Genomic DNA, 21,593 nt, shown 5'->3' on the forward strand with positions numbered 1-21,593 from the left:
TAATTAATTTTGCTGGGTGTAAACTAATTAAGGTGGTGGGATATAATTGGTTACATAATCATGTTACAATATGTTAGGATTGGTTAGTTAAATTTCAGGAACATGATTGGTTAAGGTATAGCTAAGCAGAACTCAAGTTTTACTATATAGTCTGCAGTCAATCAGGAAGTGGATGGGTGTGTGGGTGGGAAATGGGAACTGGGAATGGGGGTAAGGACACTGGAATCATGTTTGACTAAGGGCAGGAATGGGAACAGGGACACAGGTGTAAGGCTCTGTGGTGTCAGAGCTGGGAAGGAGGATACTAAGGAAGGAAACTGGAATCATGCTTGCTGGAAGTTCACCCCAATAAACATCGAATTGTTTGCACCTTTGGACTTCGGGTATTGTTGCTCTCTGTTCATGCGAGAAGGACCAGGGAAGTAAGTGGGTGAAGGAATAAGCCCCCTAAGAGAGGTTATCTTAGCTTCTTAACCCTTTACAGGTGAAAGGGTTTTTCCTCTGGCCAGGAGGGATTTAAAGGTGTTTACCCTTCCCTTTATATTTATGACAGGTGCCAATGCAAATACCATCTTCCGGTGAAATATCACAATACTCCACCTCAATAGCTACAGAATTGCACTAATTGCTGCTGTCAGTGCTCAGAAGGAGGGATTGGAAACTCTCACTCGCTGTAGGCCAGACAGAGTTTACAATGCAGCCTACAGCCGGTCCTGCTGCCCTGGAGAAGCCGGAGATGGAGATTGTGACTTACTGAGCTGCACTCTCTCTCTCTACTGTCCTGAGGAAGGAGTAAACTGCAACATGTATTGTATGCTCCCCAATATGCCAATATAACTTCATTGATAGGCATATTGCGGGGGTGGGCAGAGAGAATCCAGTCTGCCAACTTGCACTAGAGGCAACGGTAGGTCTGCAAAGTTTGCTTCCCATCACATGCAGGAAGTGGTGGCATGGTATAAGAATAGCAGCATACTCATCTCCTTCTACTTTGCATAGCCATGCAGGACAGGGCATGATCTGGCTCTTTATAAGCAAGGCTTTAAAACTGACAAGAGACCCAGAAAGAAGAAATATACATTGATAATTCACGAGGATGCGTGTGAACTCTGCCTCAGTAAACTTAAATATTTTGAGCTCCTTGAACACCACTTGTACATAAAATTACACTTTACATCAAACCAGAAGAGCCTCAGCAATCTTGATTTGAAAATAAAAATTAATTTTGTAACCCAAAGAAAAGTTTTATTGTATTAGGTCACTTGCAAATTTTCAACATGAATTCCAAAAAATTCATCCAAAATACTGTGCCTGAATATGAACTAATAATATATATATAAAAAAATTTTTTTACAATATTATTTTCTATTTTGTGGAGGAGGAAAATGAGTGTTAGAGAGTTTAAATGTCATGAAATCAAAATTTTACATGCCCAGAAACATCTTTCACCATTCTGCTACAAATTGGACAACATTTTTAAAACTAGCCTGCAAGCATTTATTCATGTTCTTTTGTTCAAAATACGTTAAAGAGGAAATCAGTCTGCTTTTTAGAGAGCGTTTCCTGTAGGGTTAGTTTTCCTCTCTCCTGACATTGAGGAAAAGTATCTCAAGCTCACCTGAATCAGAGTAACCGCAGACTGAATGCATATACCAAAATTATAATTACGTTACATTCAATTAATTCAAATGTAAATCCGCAAGCTATTTTTAAAAACAGTAATATCAAAGCTCACCAAGTTCCAGAGTAGGATGTAAAATAAGGGAGGTGCTGATGAGACTGGGAGGGAAAAGGCAATAGCCTTTATATAGTTCTTAATCAGAAAGGAGGAGATGCTTACTCCTTATGAGTTTGCTAAGTAGGTATGCACTTAAACCGATGTTTAAATGCTCAGCTGAATTCTGGGGCCTAAGAGCCCAGCGGCCCAATCCTGCTCTCATTGAAGTCATTGGGAATTTTGCCATTAACTCCCCTGGGAGCAGGCTCAGTCGAGGTAATAGAGAAATTTGAGTTTATCGGAGAGAATACATTTTGATTTCATGCCAGCACATTAGTTTCAAACTACTTCTATTGCATTTGCTCATTGTTTTGGTGTTGTTGTTTATGGTTTGTTTGTTTTTTTACTGGCTTGTAAGAAACAAACCAGTTAAAGTATTTTCTATGAAGAATTAAAGTAACTTTGCATCATCCCACATGATGTTCCTTATCAAAGAAAATGGTTAAAAATCATAAGACTTTGACTGATCAGATAGGTCCTTGTAAGACAACAGCTACCAAGAGTTAATTTTTTTTCCAGCAAAATCATAGTAGGGAGCTGATATTAACACCTAGTGTTCTTCCATGCAGTGGATTCTAGGATTTCTCTCAATTTTTCCCAATGAAAGAGGTTACTATAGCTCTATTTCAGTTTAAAAGAAGCCAGTTTAATGTGAACAAACATTTTACGTATCAGTTTAGATTAAACAGAATATGATTTAATTAAAAAAAATAAAACCTGTGTCATTCATTGTATTCAAAGTGCTTCACAAAACAGTAAAATAGTTATCTGGTTGTACAGACATTGTAGGCCAAATCCTGCAGCCTTTATGTGTTCATATACAATTTTCTCTCTCTCTCTCTCTCTCTGTGCCTTGGATGACAGAAGGTTTTATTGAGAGAGGAATATTCTGGTGTGTTCCTTTTGTGATTTGAGCCCTTCTTTGCTTCTGAGCAACAGATGTGCATAAATTGAAGCAGTATGGAAAAAACACTTTCAGGTCATTCACCAGTTTAGCTGATTAAAGTAAAAACAAAAACTAGAGAGCATGCAGCAGCTGCCAGGGCCTTTATGCAGCAGACTTGATACACAGTCAAGCCTTTTAAAAAGGTAAGTTTACAATCATAGATCAAAACAAAAAAGACAAACAAAGTCTGATTACACCAGCTTGGTAGCATGGCAACAGCCAAAAGAACTGTCACATGATGGGAAACAATTAGCATGGCATCGGGCTAAGGAGGAGCTGCACTGTTCACCCTCTCTAGCTGCAGCAGAATGACCTAGCACTGGAGGAAACTTGCAGTAAGTGCTACAACAAGTAGGTACAAATCCACGGGGAGAGTGAACTGCGTGTGAAAAATACTGGGCGGAATTGGCAGCTCCAGAATGACACGCAAAATAAAGTGCTGAGTGCCCAACCACAATTACTTTTATTTTTAATGAAAAATGCTTCACCTGGCTGTCAGTCAGCTTTCTATATACTGTGGGTAAAACCGCATATCCTCTTGCGAGTGTGCGTTACACTACTGAAAACAATGTGGTTAACAATACCAGTAAACCCCCATTTGTTTTCAAACTTGTATTGGGACAGAAAAATCTTTACCAGACTAACCACACATATCTGTTGACATTTTTATTATTAGCAACACATGGAACAGCCATACTGCCTTGGGCTCTAAGGGCGAGGCAATGTCAGCGATTTCGGTGGGACCATTTAAGTGACCCAGAAGTGGTGTTAGCGATTCAGTACTGCTCTTTTCTCCCCAATCAGTACTGAGCCAATAACCCAGCACGGTATTAGGTGGCCACTGTGCTGCTAGAACTGATGCCACTTAGCTGAGGGGGCAAACTTATGTAACTGACCACTTGTGGTCCAAAGAGCCAATCAACACTTGTTGCAACAGTAATGGTGTTAAGCTCTGTCTGTCATACTCCTTGCAGCTCCAACTGCATACAATATTCTTCTTCACTTCCTATCTAGAACTATGGCGAGCTGCTGACCGGCTATTTTCCACCCCACGGATGGCTGCATTTCAGTAAAGGATGTGTGAGCTCTATAAAACACTCTATAAAACACCTTCCGGATGTAAAGTCCTCTAAAAAAATGTAAATTTGTCCATGGTGGAAGCACTTTCTGGTAGACAGAGAATAAGAGGTTTGGTTTTATTTAGAATAGTTGTCATCATAAGTTGAGTAAAAAAAAGTTAAATGTCCATTTAAAAATTAAAAATGAATGTATGCACCACAGGCTTACACTGCAGAAAATATAAAGAGACAAAGATTAAGATTTATCTTGCATAAGCCAAAGGTGTAACCTGAACATTCCTTATATAGCTTTATGTGCCAAAATATAAATCACAGTAACAGTGAAATTCTCAGCTGTTTTGGAAGGATGCAACCCACTCTGAAGTCAGCAGCTGTCTCCAGAGTCAATATGGTCAGAAGCCAATTCTCATATAAATAATTCTATATTATTCAGAGCACCGCTAGGAGATGTCTTCATTTCAGTGGTCCTTGCTACAATAGATCCCTTACTACCAAGTTTAGAAATTTTCACAGAAAGGCAATCCCAGTCTCACACTAACTCTCCACTGCAACCCCTGGACAAATCATTACCTCTGTGCCTCAGTTTCCCGGTATGTAAAATGGGAATACGAATGCTTTTCTATCAGAAAGTGCTATTGTGAGGATTACTATTCTATAATACTTTGTAGTCAAAGCTGTCCTAAGTACAATTGCACAGCAGTTTCTGTACTGCATTAGCTACAGCAAAGGTTCCCAATTTATGGGGAGCAAAAGGGGGTACCAGACCACCTCTACAGGGTCACACAGTTTTCCCTTGGGAAATTACTTACCAGCTTCACCCTTATGTTCTCTGCAGCACCCCTATGTGGTACTATACAGCATCGCTCACTGAAGCATCTACAGAAATAGGTTTTAACCTTTTTTCATTTGCGGATCCCTACAAATTTCAAAAGGAGGTGTGGACTTCTTTGGAAATCTTAAACAGTCTGCGGAGCCCCGGATGTCTGTGGATCACAGGTTGAAAACCACTGGTCTATAGCAACAGGCTGGTAGCAAGGCAAGCAGAAAGAAGAACAGTCCCAAACAGAAATAGTAGGGAAGAAACAGACCCAGCAGATTGTGGGGACAGCTGTGGGAGACACACAGCAGGAGAAAAGAGAAGGGAGATTAAGAGGACCAAGAAGAGAGAAAAGATGAGACTACTGGGAGAAAATATGGTGGGGGGGGAGAGAAAAGAGATATGCAACATGTGTCAGGATATGACAAAAGCCAATATTGGGAGTAAGGTGAAAGGGCTCTCAAGAAGATATGGGAACAACTAAACTAGAATGAGGCAATTTATGGCTAAGCCTCTGTGTAGCTGTATCAGTTAAACTCTGTTCTGGCCTTTTCTCTCTTCCATTTTAACACCACGTGCATTTTACTACAGACATGCCACATATTGTAGTGGTTTTGTCATGTGCACCAATGAGGATTCAGAGAAAATGAATGTTAGTTTTCTCTTGTGATCCATCTCAGAATGTGAACCCAGATCTCCAAGAATTAAAAATAGCCAGAGCACCAACTCAAGCCTACTCAGCCCTTTTCTCGAAATCAGAAAAATGAGACTTCACTTGAGCTATGAGCGTTAGATGCACACAACGGAATCAATCTCAGCCATAAGGAACATCAGTGCTACTCTGTAAAATCTTGAAACAAAAAACACCACCACCACAAAGGAAGTGGTGTTTCTGAAAGCCAAGCTGTAGTGACAGGGTTTACCCTTACTCAGTCACGTGCATGTGATTTCTTTGGACCCGCTCAGTCTTTTCAGAGTTCAGATCCCAGCATTCCACTCAGATGTTTTTTTATTCACTGGGGAGGGAGGGGAAATGCATTTGTTTTCTATTTTAAAATAAAAATGCCATATTTAAAATTAAGACTCCTTTACTGGATACCAATTGGTCCCCTTGGTTTTACAATCAATATGCTGTATTTTTCTCTCCATTGTGAGCAGTCAGTCAGCATTCATTTCAAACTATACAATTATGCCATGGCCATGCAGCACTAGGCCAGCAGCAAAGTCATTAAAATTCCCAGAGACAGTTTGACACATTCTCCAATTGGGGGAGTTAACATCAACATGCTAGTAGCGCTTGGGGCTCATCAAAACAGGTATAACTGCGGGCTGCTAGCACAGTTGTCTGGCATGGTTAGTGCAATATCTAACTTCCAACAGGTTTTAAAAAATTACTAGTGTAGATGGACAAAATGCTTCTAATAATATGTTATAGAACAGCATTGTACGGTTATTTCAATGTCCCTTAGCCGTATATTTTTATGGCTAGTTTACATGGGAGAATATGTTAAAACATGGACTCCACTAAATGAGCAATACAGCCAGCATTATACTAGTAGCATAACTAGGCCCTTAGCAGAGAAAGCTAACGGGAAAGTAGTCATCTTTGGTCCTTTTACTTTTATCGAAAAAAATATGATATAGACTCAGAGAACGTTCCTAGTCAGTGGCTCTATTTATGGTAATGTCTGATAGGCATAATAAAACGGCATAACATCACTGCAATTTGCTGCATTTTACATAACATTTTAAAAAAACTGGGTTCATCATACTTACCTTGTTCTTATTTAATGCATGCAAAAGTCTAGCTAAAAGCCCTTATTACCCTTTTAGACATAGCCTTAGTTACAATGTCTACACTAGTACTTTTGTCTGTAAAATTTAGTTGGTCAAGAGTGTAAAAAAAAAAAAAACCCACCCCGACCAAAATACGTTGTTTTACCAAGAGAAGCACCAGTATGGAAAGGCTATGTCAGCGGGAGACGCTGTCCTGCTGACATAGCTATCACTGCTCGTTGTGGGGTGGTTTAATTATGCCAACAGGAGAGCTCTCTCCCGTCGGCATAGAGCAGCTACACGGGAGACCCTATAGCAGCACAGTTGCAGTAATACAGCTATGCTGCTATAAGGTCTGTAGAGTAGAGACAGCCTTAAATTATGAAGAGATTATAGGAAGAACATAGATCAATTGTAGGCTTGCAGCAGGGAACACCACTGTCAAGACAGAAATGTTCTGAAGAAATATTTTCGTGGTGTCATAAGCACAGTGTCTTAGGTTATTAAATATTTAGGACAAGAGCCTGGAAAGACTCACACGTGCTTACCTTTATGTACTGTGAGTAAGCCCACTGATTTCTTTGAAGGATTGGAGCCTCACTGTGTAACATTTATGCAGTTTAACTTTTGCACTTTACACCTCTACCCCGGTATAACGTGAATTTGGATATAATGCGGTAAAGCAGAGCTCCGGGGAGCGGGGCTGCTTTACCTCGTTATATCTGAATTTGTGTTACCGCAAGCGGTTCCTCTGCGCCCCCCCACTTATTTGCTGCGCCCCCACCCCAGCTCACCTCCACTCCGCCTCCTCCCACGAGTGCGCCACAGCTCCGCCTCTCCTCCCTCCCAGGCTTGCCGCACCACTGCGGCGTGCTTGTGGGAGGAGGCGGAGCGGAGGTGAGCTGGGGTGGGGGGCGCAGAGGAACCGCTCCCCACTCCAGCTCACCTCCGCCTCCTCCCCTGAGCGCGCCGCCGCCGCTCCACTTCTCCCTCCACTTCTTTCCAGGCTTCCCACGCCAAACAGCTGATTGGCACGGCAATCCTGGAAGGAAGGGAGGGAGGGAGGCTAGTCTCTTAAGTGTCATTATCAACAACAGCAGGTAAAAAAATTCAAAAAAGTGAAGTTTTAAGTTGACAGTATCCTTTTAATTGCTAATGTGTTTAGTCTTTTTATTTTTTTAGTAAAAAGAAAAGGAGGACTTGTGGCACCTTAGAGACTAACACATTTATTTGAGCATAAGCTGTAGCTCACGAAAGCTTATGCTGTAATAAATTTGTTAGTCTCTAAGGTGCCACAAGTCCTCCTGTTCTTTTTTGCGGATACAGACCAACACGGCTGCTACTCTGAAAGCTATTTTTTTTAGTATCATCAATACCATGTCGGGGACAAGATGATATATCTGAGAAACTCAGGTAAGTAGTTCCCTTCCTAAAGTCACTGGGGAAGGCTTTGGCTCATGAAGACTTTATAAAAGCACATCTAGTTTACAGTTTAAGACAGGAAGAGAATCTTTTGCTGTTGCAGAAGGCAGCTGACTAATTTGAGCAAAGATCTAATACAGTTCACACATTTTAAGTTTCCATCCCTTACTGAACCACCCAACAGATGCTATCTGCAGAAACACACCCACACACATATTTAACAGAATCATAAAAGTTAGAGATGGAAAAAGACCTATCAGATCAAGCCCTCATCAGAGCAGGATGATGGTACTCTGATTTTTCTGGGTTGCTCTTTGGGGATAAATGCTTGCAACAGTCAAGCCTCAGTAATTAAATTACCAGTTTATTGAACAACCAACCAACCAATCCCAATAAAATAAAAACAAAAATCCCAAGCAATACATCCAGAGAGCCCTTGCCAGGATATGCCTGAGACACACATGAGCAGAGAGCCTGGTTCAAGGAGTTTCAGGACTTTCTGGGCCCTGGTCGGGCTATTGTAGCACTTCGTTACTCCCCTATCAGCCATTGCTTCAGAACAGAGAAAATAGTACATTAGCATCCTGTGTACCTGTAGTAGTGCTGTTCTACAAAACTTATCCTTTGTACAGAGAAACTTCCTTGGACCCTCAGGAATATTTAGGAATAGCTACTGCACTTTAATACGGATTAGGGAAGGGTGTGAATTTAATTTTCAATAGTGGGCAATTGGTCTAACCTTCAACAGGAAGGTTAGACCAAAGATCCCCATACAGAAGAAGATGGACAGACACCTGGTAAGCTAGACATGTGTATAGCTTATTTATTGTTTTAAGATCTGTTTTCTCTGAAATTCTTTTGTTCTAAATAAATAACACTTGTTTTAAGAAGACTGTCTGGTCAATGGATTGCCACGGGTAATAGCTCCCGGAGGGAACAGAACTGCAGGTACTGAACCTAAGGCTGATAGGCTGAGCTTCATCATGGTTAGTACCGGGGACTGCAGCCCAAGTCCTGGTCTAAGAATGGAAGAATTACATGATTCCACATTGAGAGAGGTGACAGCTTGAGACCTGGAAGGAAGGGGGGGGGGGGGGGAGGACAGTTACCTACCTTTCTGTATCTGCTATTCTTCGAGATGTGCTGCAGACATCCATTCCACTGTAAATGTGTGTGTGCCTTGTGCACAACTGTTGGAGAACTTTTTCCCTTGGTAGTACCCGTCGCCATTTTGCAGGTGTCTATGATAGGTACTTACGCCAAGAAAGTTGCACACGTTGCCTGCGCTGTACTAGAATGCACCAATCCTCCAGCTGCTGGGGTTATATTAGCCAAATGGTAGTATAAAGGAATGCACAGAGAGATCTGGGATGAAATCTTCTGTATGGATACTGATTTGCCTTTCCCTCTGTCCACAATTGCAACGAACAACTGAGTTGAAGCTCTGAAGCGCTTGATACGGTCCAGATAAAAAGTGAGACCATTCTGAGATCCAGTGAATGTAGCCTCTCCTCATTCCTCTGAGCATGAGGCTTCAGAAAGAAAGTTAGCAAATAGATTGCCTGGTCAAGAGAAAAATTTGGGTGAAGATGGAGATAAACCTTATCCCTATGGAAAAGCGTATAGGGAAAGTCTGATAGCAGGGCTTTTAACTCTCCAACCCTTCTAGCGAGGGTAATGGCCACCAGAAATGCTACTTTCATGGAGAGGTACAGCAGAGAACAAGATGTAAGTGGTTCAAAGGGTGGACCCATCAATTTAGCTAGGACCCCATTCAGATCCCAGGGAGGGATGAGATCGAGCACATGAAGATACAACCTGACCTAACCCTTTAGGAATCTGGTCACGATGGGGTTAGGGGAAAAAAAGGATCTACCATCTACCGAAATGTGAAAGGCTGAAACAACTGCCAGATGCACTCTAGTAGACCTAATGAACAAACTCTGTTTTAGGTAAAGGAGCTAGTTCAGTACAAGGCTCAAGGGTGCACACTCCAGAGATACGCCTTTCTGATGGGACCAAATGGAGAAGTGCTTCCACTTACCCAAGTAACTACTCCTAGCTAAGGGGTTTCTGTTATTCAAAAGCACTTTTTGAATGTCCTTTGAACAAGATCTCTCAAATGCTGTCAACAATAAAGCATTCATGCTGTCAGACGGGGGGCTCAGAGATTGGGATGGAGCAGCCTACCTTAGCCCTGGGAGATGATGTCCAGATCCAACGGGAGAGAGAGTGGCAACTTGATTGACAAGGCTAGTAGGGGTCAAGTACCAGTGTTGATGAGGCAATGCTGCTGCTATAAGGATGAGGTGAGCATTGATATTGTCTGACCTTGAACAAAACCCTGAGTAGCAATGGGATTAGAGTCAAGGCGTACAGAAGGGAATTCTTCCAAGAGGAGAGAAAGGCATCTGTCGGTAAGCCTGGGCAGAGAACTCCCCAGGAACAAAACAGAAAATGTCATCAGTTGGCTTTTGTTGCAAGCAGATCCACTTGGGGAGTCCCCCAGAGCTGGAAGATAGATTTGGCCCCATCTGGGCATAATGACCACTCGTGGTGATCGAAGAACAACCTGCTCAGCTGATCTGCTACCATGTTCTGTTTCCCTGGAAGGTAAGCAGCTGTGAGATTAATCAAGTTGTTTACACAAAAGTCCAAGACGCAAATTGCCTCCTGGCATAGCTGGGTCGACTGCACTCCTCCCTGTCTGTTTATGTAAAACATAGTCACAGAGCTGTGTGTTAGAATTAATAAATTCTTTCCTACTATTTGGGGGAGGGAGGTCAAGCAGGTGAAATGAACCACTGTTGACGCTCTGACATCTGTATGGATCTTTAGATCTTGAGACGACCCGAGATCTTGAGTCTGCAGAGATCCCAGATGAGCTCCGCAATCCAGCAACAATGCATCTGTGACTAGAGTGAGGGGTGGTAGTGGAGGAACAAAGAGGACCCCCATGCAAATTTTCAGAGGATTCATCCACCAATCCAGAGATGACAAAACCAACACTGGCACTCAAACCATCCTGTCCAAATACAGACAACTTAGGACATACACCTAAGCTAGCCATGCCTGCAGCCTTCTGAGCTGGAGCTTGGCATAATGGACTACCTAGGTACACACTGCCATGTGACCAAGAAGCCTGAGGCAGCTGCGTGCCATGGTGAAAGGGTATGCTTTCAAACTGCAGTACTAGGTCCCATAATATTTCGAACCTGGATTGAGATAGTAAGGCCTAAGGTTTAAGACTGCCCTAATGAACTCTACTCTCTGTACCGTTTTTAGGATTGATTTGTCTTGATTTACTAGAAGTTCTACTGTCAAAAGTGGACCGGATTGTCGATACACTGGCTAACGCTTGGGCCTCAGACCGACCTCCAATCGAAGAGTGATCCAGGTACAGGAACACATGGACTCCTAATTTTTGTAGATGCACCGCCACCAAGGTCATGCATTTTGTGAACACCCGAGGAGCGGCTGAAAGACTGAATCAAAGTACCACAAACAGGTAATGGAACCCATTCACCACAAATCTGAGAACCTTCCAATGGTTGTGGTGTATCACAACATGGACGTAAGCATCCTTTAAGTCGAGGGCACCGTAACAGTCCCGTGTTCCAGGGACAGATAGGGTAACCATGATGAATTTTATTTTCTTCAGGAACTTGTTCAAACCTCTTAGATCTAAAATAGACCTGAGACCCCATTATGTTTTGGAAATGAGGAAATAATGGGAATAGAAGCCATTCCTTCCGAAGCACAATGGGATTTCCTCTACAGTGGCAAACTGAAGAAGAGATTGGACTTCCTGTTGGAGGACAATCTCACGAGAATGGTCCCTGAAGAGGGATGAAGGAAGGAAGGCTTGGGGATTGGGCGTGAGAACTGAACTGGAGAGCATATCCCAGTTTCACGATGCTTAAGGCCCAGCAGTCTGATGTTACATGGCCCCAAGCACTCAGGAAGTGGCATGGGAGAATGGTAAACAAATGCTGGGGAACACATGGAACTACAGTAACTGTACTACTGTCATCAACAAACCCACCAAAATGCCTGTTTGGACACAGCGGCTGGACAGGATGAGCCCACTGATGCTGAAGAGGAGGATGGTGGTGGTTGCCTCCCTGCCCTTTTTCCTTGGTGGATCTTGGGATCTGGTAGGTAATCCTTGGTGCCTGTATGGCTGCTGTGAAGAAACTGTTTTCTTTTAGTTGCTGGGGTATCCTTAAGATGAATCGTCAACTGTCTTGTGTAAAAACAGGGTGGGACCTTCAAAAGGGAGGTCCTGGATAGCCTGTCGAACCTCTAAGGGCAGCCCAGACAACTGCAAACACGAACACCTCTTCATAGCAATACCTGACACCATTATTCAAGCAGCCAAGTCTGTGCTATACAAGCTGTCCTGGCGACCAGCTTACCCTCTTCAGCCATCACCACAAACATTTGTCTGCAGTCCTCTGGTAACTTGTCTTTAAATTGTATAATGTCTCCCAGAGGGTAAAGTCATATTGACTCAGGAGTGCCTGTTGGTTTGAAATCCTAAACTGCAGGCTTCCTGAAGAATAAAGCTTGCCACCAAACAGATCTACCCTCCGAGTCTGCCTTTTGGCATGGACGCTTGTTGTCCCTGCCTCTCACACTCATTGGCAGCTGCCACCACCAGAGAAGAGAGGGAGGGGAGTAAAAATGTTGATACCCCTTAAAGGGGCAAAGTACCTCCTTTTAGCTCATTTCACTGTGCATGGCAAGGAGGACATTGTCAGCCACAGGGCCTTGACTGGCTCCATGATGGCTTCATGAATCGGTAGAGCCACCCTGGCCAGAGTGGCCAATACCAGGATGTCTACCAACTTGTGAGCACTCTCACACCTCCTCTGCCTTAATGTCAAGTATAGAGGCCACTTTTTTTTTTTTTTTTTTTTTGGAAAGGTCTTGATGAGCTCTGTAGTCCTCTGGTGGTGGTGAGACACTTGATTGCTCAACAGCCTCATCTGGTTACAAGGAGGAGGATGCAGCAGGCATCTGAGGTGGTGGTTGGTCTGTATCTTGCAGCAGAGACGGTGCCCGAGTGGCTTCTGACTTCACAGTACTGGACTCCGTACTGGGTACCTGTGAGCGATGCTCTTGGTGATGACAGCAGCAGTATGCTCTCCAGGACAGTGAGCAAATGGGGTAAGGAAAAGTCCTATCCGGAGGGCAAACACCCCATAGAGCCCAGAACGGCCACTGGTATGGGCCACTACAATGCATCCTTGCCTGGACCATTGTCTCTTAGACGGAAGCCAGCATTGAGACTGCTACACGGTCCATAGTCCCCAAGACGCTGAGGCAGGTATGTTTCCCATCCTGGACGGGATATAGACCACCTCACCTATGAATCTGATGAAGACAAACCCAATGCCTCTGAAAACGACAGGGCAGAACCAGCTGAGAATGGTGAGAGACAGCCAGACCCCGGAGATGGCAAAACCAAGGACATCATCTGCGGCTTGCCTCTCAATTGCACCAGTTTTTGTGGCCTTCTGGTGGGTAAAGATCCTGCAGGCTCTTGATGCGGTGAGCCAGACACCGTAGGCATCGGTACCAGCTGTACACCTTCCCGTGCTGCTGGCAATACCAGTACTGAGAGGCTAAGCAAGTCTCTTGGGGCTGCACAAGCCTCCAGAGTGGTTGGGAGCGGCAGCAACTGATGACTCCGTAAAGGTCTTTCAGGGAATGGCCTCAACAGACTTGGCACAGTTCCAGAGGCAGTGATCCCTTCTGGGGAGTGAATGCTCTAGGGAGAGTGTCCCCTCGAACATTTCAGAGACTCTGCCTCTACTGTGCAGTGGTACCAATATACTTGATCGAGGTACCAAACGCGAAGCAGACCTAAGTCTTCTCTTTGATACCAGCAAATGGGACCCAGAAGCCACAAACATCTGTGGTGCAGCACTCCACACCAAAGCTGATGTGCTCAGGGTGCTTTCCCCATGTGCTGACTCTAGTGAAGACAAAAGGCTGCCTCTACAAGCAAGAATTTGAGCATCACCACTCTTTCTTTCAGCAGGGCTTGAATTCTTTACATGTGTGACATCTGTCACTAGTGTGGGATTCTCCTAGACATTTTAAGTATGTTGGGTGTGGGTCACTAACCAGCATATGCTTAGCGCAAGCCTGGTAGGACTCAAATCCTAGCAAGCAAGGAATCATTTTGGTACTGATCCCCAGTACAAAAATGGGGAAAGATGGCCTAACACAAAAACAATCACTAAAACTAGCTAAAATAGCTACAACTAACTAAATGTTTACAATAGCAGGATATATAAACAATAGGATCACCATGCATGCCGTTTTGGCCAGGACAGTCCCTTTCTTAAGCCCTGTTCCAGCCGTCCCAACTTTTTTTCGCAGAAGTGCTTTTTTAGCACTTTTGTCAGAGAAGTGGGATGTGGAGGAACGTGCAAAGGGGTGAGCGGCAATGCCAGCCCCACGCAGGGAGGGAGGTAGGCTTGGGTAGGGGGCAGGCTGGGCTCAGACAAGCAGCAACGCCTAACACCCTAATATACAAGGATTGAGGGAAGTACTTGTCACAAGTCTGAAGTCGCTCTGACACGCTTCACTGGAGGTAAGAAGGAACCGAGGAGCATCAGGGGCCGCTAAGCCCTCTTATACCAGCATGCAATAGCATGTGGCGACAATGAGCACTTGAGCCACCCTGGTGGGTATCACTGAGGGAAAAAGTTCTTTGTCTAACTGTGCATGAGGTGCGCACCCACCTACAGTGGAACAGACATCTTCAAGCACTCAAAGAATAACTCTCAGAAATCAGGAGGAGTCAAAGGTGCAGGTAACCAAGTAACGATCACACTTGTCTCTTTAAGGTTGCTTTATATTATTGTCCTGTCCTCCTTTACAATTCCTCACAACTTAGTAGCATTTGATAATTTTATTAATGTACTGTTAACTCCTTCTTTTAAGTAATTAAAGATGTTTTCTTTTAAGTAATTAAACATTTTTCTTATAACCTTCTTCCTGTAGAGGGAAACCCTTCTCTCCTCCAAACAGAAATTGTATTTATCTGAATTTATAGAAATATATATCTATAGATGTCCATCCTATGGCCTGGGTATCTATCCCCTAGGTTAAAATGCACACAATAGTATAGAAGGACTGCCCCAACCATGAATATAATCATACCAACCCTCAGTCCAGTTGCTCCTGAAGTGCAGGAAAGAGAAAAGCTGGGCTTTATGGGCTTGCCCGGAAGATTAACAAATCCATATCTGGCACATAAATTGGGTAAGCGACTTTCCAAAACAGAGGATCTCTCACAGACCATGCCCTGCCAGCAGCCCACTCCTATACTGAGGGGTCTCCAGCTTGAGCATCTTTGCTCATCTCAACTGTTTCAGTATGTCACAGGGAGAGGGGAAATCTCTCCAGCTCCAAACCCTATTATCACATAAGAGAAGAGGCCAGCTGGGATCCCTCATGGTGGCAGCAACAGACAGGAAGAATGAAGCAACTCAAATCCAGAAGCAATGGGGAAGAGGAAGCTGCTCTTGGGCTGCCTGCAGTTGAGGAATGTGGAAGAGTAAAGAAGATTTTCTACCCCCAAAACCGTTCATTTACAGAAAATTAAGACAAGCAATCTCACCCCAAAGATACTCCCCTGTAATGAAGGGAGAGAGCAAGTGTCCCCAAAACATAAGCAACAAAGGCAATTTGATAAATGATAGATAGTGATACATGAACTCTATCCTTTTTTGAAGGTGGTGGGGGCCTCCAAGCAGAAACAACCCTCTCCCAAATATGCTGGACCACCAAGGATGTCCAGAAAGAGGAAACAAAACTATAAAGAATTTAATCTGCTTGATCATACTGGTTAGCTGCGTGTAACAGTTTCAAAATCCCACTTTTTCCAGTACGCTGAGGTTTACACGGTTCAGACTTCCCTAAAACATGGAGCTATCTGGAGAAATGACCTTTTCTGCTATTTACAAATATTTCTGTAAACTCAATTTTTATAGACAGACAGATACGTAAAATTAGTGGAAAAGAGCAAACAGCATATAGAGAAGCCATAGATATTGAGGAAATCTTTAGATTTGTGTTAGGAAAATACTTTTGTTTAGTAAAACAATGTAAGATATGACCACCACAAATTAACTGCAATACTTTGTCGTGCCTGAACATGGTAGGAACTAGTGTTTCAGGTTCCGTGCCCTAATCTACAGGAAGTTGTAAAAGCAGTTCTTCAGCCTGAGTGACGCTAGATGTTTAATCCAGGTTAATACAAAGATAGGAGGATGGCAGAAATCTAATTTTTCATCATGCAGTAATTAAGCTGTAGTGTCAGTATGGAAAAAAAATGAGTGATTTGGTTAATTATTTAAAATTTAGAGGATACCTTTGACTACAGTTAAATGACAGAGGCAATACACAAACAATACCCAAAGTTATCCACTGAATGGGCGTACACCATAAATGTTTATCTTCTGTGTTATATGGAACAAGGGCTTGAAATGTGTTAAACCCTGGATTCGGAGAGGTGCCTTTTGCTGTTGCTGTGAAAATTCACCCAGACACTGGCTATTCATAAGCCTCTGAAAATGACAATTTGCACATGCCCTGTAAAGCTTGTCACAGACTCGCTGCTAAAATCTAGCAACATTCCATCTGCACTGAGCATGTTCCCACGCTCACTGGCCCACTATCTGCACTACGCACGCTCCCAGGCACCACCATATTTGAACTTTAGATGGCATACGGACACAGGCCTAGTAGCAGCATTCCCACCTCCACCCATTTTGGCACAGAGGCTGTCATGCTGGAATGGAAGCCAGGAAGAGACTACAAGTTCTAGTCAGAGATGGAAATAGAACCCAGTCTCTATTATGGCAGACCCAAGTCCAATAAACCACTCTTTCTGAAAGAATGTGCCAAATTTATGTGCTTGGCTGTGCTGTCTGTCACCACTAGAACCTACTCCCCTCCAGAGTGAGGAACAGAACCCATGACTCTCGATTCCCACAACTCCCTAGCTGTTTTGCAAATAGCAATATAAGCCAAAGGCAATGCGTATTGCGTGTCACACAGACCTTTACTGGCTGGTCCACATAAAAAATGCAGTGGTGAAGGTTTGTGCCATGGATCTCATGGTCCTAGGTTCAAACCCTGATGATGATCCATGCACAGGGTCAGCATGGTTCCACATAAAGAAACTTTTGTTTTTTTCTGTTTGCTTTAATAAAACCTAGGAACTTACATGCAAATAACTACATTCAAAGGGCAATAAGGTCGCAAAGTCAACCACTCAAAAGTCAGAAAATGCAAGAATTAACTTTACCCATGCAACCTTTAAAAAAATCAACTCAAAGAGTGTTATGGTTTAGCCCAACTTAACAGGTACAGTCACATAATATTTAGATAAAATCCTCATATTTCAATAAAGTAAATATAAATTTTCAAACAAACCTTAGACAATTACATGGGAAAATAGTGGAAAATCATAATAAAGTCAGCAGGGCTCTACACAGGCACAGGGGTTAACCTGCACAGCTGGTAGGATCATGGTCTTAGTTACTCTCAGTATAGTTCTCAGTACTTTTTTGTTGACATATCCGTTTTTATCTTGAATTGCATTTTATTTTATTTTTAGTGTTTATATTTTTGTGAACCTTTGTATTTTTAGATTACAATAGAGAAGACTCCACAAGTCCGATCATATCACCCATTACAGCAACTTATTTAACCTCAGTTTATTTTGGGGTTTTTATAAACCACCTTCCTGCTACATTCTGTACATTGCAGATTTTTTTTAACTTTAATTTGCAGTATTCATGTCAGAATTCTCTCTTACTAGAAAAAAAAACCTGATCAGATTAACACAAAATCCTTCTGCCCTACCCCAACATTCTACAATTTGCATTTTTTAAACAAATCCCACTCCCTGTGAACTGCATCAACATGAGTCTTTTTACACCAGTTAAACTTCACAGACAAATTACTCAGGATAACACTTTTTAAAGAATCATTTTAGAAGAGGCAAGCTGTAACACCATGTTTAGATGCCAAAACAGCTTTTGAAAAGTGGCAGAATTTGAGTTGGACTAGTCCATGAGTTGGAATGCTGATGTAAGGAGTAAACAACTGTTCAAATCATAGCTATTCGATCTGAGCATGACCATTTTTAAACATATGTAATAATATGGCCCAGAAAGCACAAATAAGTTTCAACAAAGTATTATTACAAATTCCAATTTCAGAAGTACACAAATTAAAAATGGTACATGGATAAACCCTTTCAATATATAGTTCATTACAATTATACATTATGGCAAACAAATATTAGTGTACAGCGAGACCAGCAGCAAGGACTAGAAACTCCAATAGGCAACTCCATTTCTTATATGATTACTGTAAGTATTTCCAGGGCTTCTAGTAAAAATTTGTTTGGCCTTATATTTAAATGCCACGGCATCCATTTAAAAAAAAAATTTTTTTTGGGCCCTCTGGGTGGTCTCTTAAGACAGGTTCACTGTATGTCATAAAGCATGAACTGCTTGTAGTATGCTTCCGTGATATAAAGTGCAACATATCTGAATGCTTTTCAAACCCATTAGCAAATACTGCAGGGCTAAAAACAAAGGCGATGTGTCTTACTAAAACATACTGGCTGTTGACAGACTTGTTGCACCACTAGAAAAACTTTTCAATAGATTTAAGTCCATTTAAATGTTCAGAAAGTCATGCTGAGCAAATAGATTAAATGTTGTCAGATCACCACAATGTCCTCCGGTGGATGACGTATTTATTTATATTCTCCATTACAACAGAGAGGCAACATTATATTAATTGGAGAAGAATCAACTTCCTCAAAGGTCTTGCTCTGGATAATATTTTTATTTAAACACACATTGGCCTTTACCCCCTTTCATCTGCAAATCTATGTAATTCTTCACAGGTTTTTTATTTTTAATCTAATTTTCTATTATACTCTGTATATATAACACAAGCAGTATAGGCCTAACAACGTTTCAATGACAAACCAGTGTGTGCACTAGATATGGCAGGGGTGGGCAAACTTTTTGGCCCGAGGGCCACATCTTGGTATGAAAAATTGTATGGTGGGAAATGAATGCTCACGAAATTGGGGTTGGGGTGCAGGAAAGGGATCAGGGCTGGGGCAGGGGGTTGGGGCATGGGAGGGGGTCAGGGGTGCAGGCTCCGGGCGGCGCTTACCTCAAGCAGCTCCTGGAAGCAGCAGCATGTTCCCTCTCCAGCTCCTATGTGGAGGTGCGGCCAGGCGGCTCTTCATGCTGCCATGTCCACAGGCAATGCCCCCGCAGCTCCCATTAGCCACAGTTCCCGACCAATGGGAGCTATGGGGGTGGCAGTTGGGGTGGGAGCAACACGCACAGCCCCCTGGCTGCCCCTAAGCGTACAAGCCAGAGTGGGGACATGTTGCTGCTTCCGGGAACCTTGGCATGCACGCGCAGAGTGACCTCAGACCCTGCTCCCTGGCTGGAGCATGGGAGCAGGGCAAGCCCCAAACCCCGCTCCCCGGCAGGAGCTCGAGGGCCTGTTTAAACCGGCAGGAGGGCCGGATGTGGCCCCCGGGCCATAGTTTGCCCACCCCTGAGATATGGGGACAAGCATTAAAAACAAAACATACACACACACGTGAGAATAGACTAAATTGCTTCAAGCAATAAAATAGAAGTATTTTTATATACATTCAAGCCCTGATCCTGTAATGGCCTGAATGCTACCAATTGCAGGATTGGGACCTGAAATTGCTCATCATTTCCCCTCAAGTCTATAGTACTTACTTCTGTTATTTTACCTCTATCCTGTCTTCACATACAGTTTATTAGCAAGGACCGTAGTTACACAGTACATAAGCATGTGATTGGAGCACTTTGGGCACTACTGCAGTATAATTAATAAACAACAATATGGTGCATACTAAAGCATTCAATAATTTCAGGATAACAAGATTGAGCAGTAACCATAACCCTCAATTTGTTGAGGTTAGCAGTGCATGCAGTTAAGTCATTGGAAATCCCTGTTTTCCTTCACTTCCTTAATGGTGGGACACAAGGATATACATTTCGTACAAAAGATCCTGATTCTGACTGAGGCCCTTAGATCAGCCTTTTTCAAACTTCGGGTCATGACCCAGTACTGGGTCGCGGCATGTCAGGCACTGGGTCACTCTCGTCAGTACCGCCGACCGAGACATTAAAAGTCCTGTGGGTGGTGCTGCCCAGCTAAGGCAGGCTAGTGCCTACCTGTTTTGACACCGCGCTGCGCCCCAGAAGCAGCCAGCTATGCGTGCAGCTTCTAGGCAGGGGGGCCACGGGGCTCCACGCACTGCCCCCACTCTGAGCGTCGGCTCCGCTCTTCCATTGGCCAGTTCCCGGCCAACGGGAACTGGGAGGGGTGGGTGCCTGTGGGCGAGAGTCACGTGCCTCCGCCTAGGAGCTGGACTTGCTGCTGGCCGCTTCCAGGGCGCAGTGGCGTCCGCGGTGCCAGGACAGGCGGGAAGCCTGCCTCTGCACCCCGGCTGTGCTGCTGACCGGGAGCCGCCAGAGGTAAATCTGTGCCCCAACCCCATGCCCAATCCCCTGCCCCAGCCCTGAGCCCCCCCAAACCTGGAACCCCTTCCTGCACCCCAAACCCCTCATCCCTGGCCCCACCCCAGAACCTGTACCCCCAGCCCAGAGCTCTGACCCCCTCCCGCACCCCAACCCCTTGCCCCAGCCCAGAGCTCCCTCCCACACCCTGAACCCTTCATCCCCAGCGCTGTTGAGTCACGGGCATCAACAATTTTCTTCAACTGGGTCCCCAGACAAAAAAGTTTGAAAACCACTGCCTTGGATGCTACCATACTATAAATAAACTGTGCTAGAGCTTCAATTCTGCATCCCCGCGGCAATGCGCCCCCCACTCCCACTTGCCATCCGACTGGGCAAAGCACCCCCCCACGCGCCTCGTTGGGAGTTCCTCGTTTAGCCCTCGCATGGTGCTGGGCGCTGCACAAGACACAGAATCAAGCCAGTCCCGGCACGGAGGTACATACTTGCAGCGCTCAGGGAGTCGCTGGGCGGGGAGGGAAGCAGGCGAAGGCTGCGGCCAGAGATGGGCCCAGCCCCAGAACAAACCCTCCGGGGCCAGCCAAGCGGGAGCTCGGGGGAAGCTGGGCTCCGGGGGCGGCTGGGCGGGAGGGAGAAGAGGAGCAGCCCCCCCAGACCTGCTGCGCGCCCCAGCGGGCTCCGTGCGGGCAGGGCACAGCCCCAGCGCGGGGCAAGGGGCGGGAACAAGGGAAGTTTCTCTCACCCACTTGTAGCAGGAGACTCTCGGGGTCGCCGCTTCTCTGCCGCCCCAGCTGCTCGGGCGGGGTGTTGCCGGGGGGGCGGGGTGTTGCCGGGGGCTCGGGGCCCTCCGGGGCTCGGCTCCCCGCCGCCGCGGGTTATTGTTGCCGGGGCGGCTTCTCTCCCCGGGCCGCGGTGGGCTTGGAGTTTCCTGCCTGAGTCACTCGCCCAACAGGGAGCCGCGCAGGGAAACACCCTTCCTGCCGCTCCAGCGGCTCCTCCTCCTCCTCCCGCTGCCCCCGGCAGCTTCCCGGCCCTGCCTCCCCGCGGGCAGCCGGGCTCCTCCTACCCCGGCGGACACGCAGGAGCCGGGGCTGGCCGCCTCTGCGGCGGAGCGGCAGCATTGATCTGCCCGCGGGCTGGATTGCAGCAGGGGCGCTCCCGGCCGGGCAGCGGGGTCACAGTCCCCCGCCAA

At 44.9% G+C, this 21,593-nt stretch overlaps 1 protein-coding gene across 3 annotated transcripts in view; it reads right to left on the minus strand.

The window, feature by feature from the left end:
• The window catches only part of CYFIP1 (cytoplasmic FMR1 interacting protein 1), a 129,504-nt gene extending 108,133 nt beyond the window's left edge, over window positions 1–21,371 (minus strand). The window contains exon 1 of one of the 3 annotated variants that reach the window (XM_077814928.1): window positions 21,148–21,371. The gene's annotated coding sequence lies outside the window, so the exon portion shown is untranslated. Of the gene's footprint in view, window positions 1–20,886; window positions 20,976–21,143 lie in introns of those variants that run through there. The other 2 variants (XM_077814920.1, XM_077814939.1) reach the window with 2 other exon arrangements.
• Between the last annotated feature and the right edge of the window lie 222 nt (window positions 21,372–21,593).

The sequence above is a fragment of the Eretmochelys imbricata genome, chromosome 1 (genome assembly GCF_965152235.1).
Source record: "Eretmochelys imbricata isolate rEreImb1 chromosome 1, rEreImb1.hap1, whole genome shotgun sequence".
Lineage (NCBI taxonomy): Eukaryota > Metazoa > Chordata > Testudines > Cheloniidae > Eretmochelys > Eretmochelys imbricata.